Source organism: Fragaria vesca, linkage group LG2, assembly GCF_000184155.1.
Source record: "Fragaria vesca subsp. vesca linkage group LG2, FraVesHawaii_1.0, whole genome shotgun sequence".
Classification (NCBI taxonomy): Eukaryota; Viridiplantae; Streptophyta; class Magnoliopsida; order Rosales; family Rosaceae; genus Fragaria; species Fragaria vesca.
The window spans coordinates 15,790,883-15,793,214 of NC_020492.1; positions in this window are offsets into that span (position 1 = coordinate 15,790,883).

Below are 2,332 nucleotides of genomic sequence, written 5' to 3' on the forward strand. Positions count from 1 at the left end.
ATATGCATGATTTAGGTTGTTAGGGTTGAAATTACATAGCTACTTGATTATATGAATCTGATTTAGTGTTTTCTTGTGTGCAAAGAGACGATCACATGTATATAGTAGCTTAGGTTTTTGTTTCTTTTTAGTTTAGGATTTTCGTCACTCTTCTGTTCTCTGTTTTCTTTTATTTTATTTTCGTATCAAACGATCTCCGAATCCCCTGAAAATTTGTACAGTAGTTCCTCTGTGTGTCTAGTAGATCTCTGTAAATTTTCATATTTTTCTGAGTAGTTTAGGTTAGGTTTTTAATTAGGTTTTCGACTGCTGTTCTATGGAACAGTAGCTACTTTTGTAAATTGTTTAAAGGTTTTATTACTTGTTAATATTTGTTGTGTTTTTCTAACGCTTTGTTTTGCAAGGTACCCTCAATCCCCGGCCCTATACGATACCCTACTTACTCAATGCTACTAACAATAAAAAGGGTTTATTTGATGCAGGTTTTGCACCCGCCAGAGGGTCGCCGGGTTAGGGTTCCGGTCAGAGGCGACGACGGCAATGGTTTCCAAGCCTCGCTGCGCCTTGTATGTCGGTCGACGGCGTCGAACGTTGGCAGGGTTAGGTAGACGGGGACGAGATGAAGATACTGATATGTGGCTTGTGGCTAGCGGTTGCCGGACGGCGAAGTTCTGCTTCGACGAACCACGCGAAGCTTCTCCGGCCAACAGCTCGGTCTCCGGCCTGCGACGCCGTAGATGGAAGAGAGTGACCGAGCGAGTCGAACTGGACCAGAGGCGACCAAGACGGTGGCCAGACGACTGAGTTTCGTGCCGGCGCCAGTGAAGGTGCGGGGGCGGCTCGGGAGGAAGGAGAGAGGAGTTGGGCCTTTTCTGAAAAAATAGGGTTTCTAAAAACAACCCTCACATTTTTTTCTATTTAATCCAAAATCTTATAAAGTCACGAACTTCCGCTGACCATAACTTTCTCATACAAAGTCCGTTTTATGCGTGACACATGTCTACGAAATCGTATCGTCGTGTTCTACAACTTTCATGAAGGAAGTTTCTCGATAAACCCAATGAATAAAAAAGTCAACTCTATGACCCTTGAAGAAAAAGAACCCTTTCGGGTAATTTATGCGTCCAAACACTTCCACTCTTCCTTCGAACCTCAAAAACCCACCAACTACTAACTCAAAAAAATTCTAAATAAAATTAGAAACTAATAACAAATTTTCCAGGGTATTACAATCATAATGAGGTAAAATGTCATTATGGCGTGACGTGAGTGTTAGACACAAGCGTCATAGCCCTATATGAAAACTACTTTCTTTTCTGGTTTATTTAGGTTTTCATATAGGGACTCCACACGTATATATACACCGTCCTCTTCGGTCATAATGAGGAAAATTCCATTATGGCGCGACGTGAGCGTTAGACGCAAGCATCGTAGCCTTGTATGAATTTCTATTTTTCTAATTTGTTCATAGGATTCATATAAGGAGTCTGACGAGTGTAAATACATACACATATGTTTATATATAGTTTAGCCTGAGAGGCTCCATTTTATTTGAGTTGGTGATTAGCTGGAGGTAGTCGTGAAATTGCCAATTTTATGAGTTGAGCGCTTTTGAGCGGACACATGCAGTATAATTTCTTTAGAAATTAAAATGGGAATGCATAAATATTTTTTATTAATTTATTTTTGTCCACTCACTCTAACTTTTTCAAATGTTTTCCCTTGGGCCTTTCGTTTTAAAAATGCCCAGCTTGCAGGTTAGCTTAGTTAAGGTCGGGCATACCTAGAGATGAGGCATAGTCATCATATAGCTTCCGCTTGTTAATTTATTATGTTTCATTTTCTTCCTATTAGAGTTGCTCTGAATCTATAAATGATTGGTTATGAGATTTGTTTAGATTAGTAAATTTTTGGGTGGTGTTGTGATTTGGGGAGCACGAAGGCTCCGGGAGTTTAAGGTTGGATTTAAATTTTCAGGAGTGTTTGCAGGTTTTATTAGGAAGGGTTGTCCATTTTCAAGGGAGGTTATGCCGATTTTTCGGTAAGCTTTCCTTGGAGGTGGTTCCCGCAGGATTTACTTCGGGTTTCAAGGTGAAATTCGAGGTGGGTCCTGACAACTGACACCCAATAATCAATTACTGACCCCCAATAATCAGTTACCGACACCCAATAATTGCTTACTGACACCCAATAATCACTTACTGACCCTTAATAATCAGATTACAAACCTCAAATAATAACTTACTGACCCCAATAATCACTTATCAATCCTTAATAATCACTTACTGACCCTAATATTCAAATGTAAGGAACCAAAAAAAAAAAAAAAAAC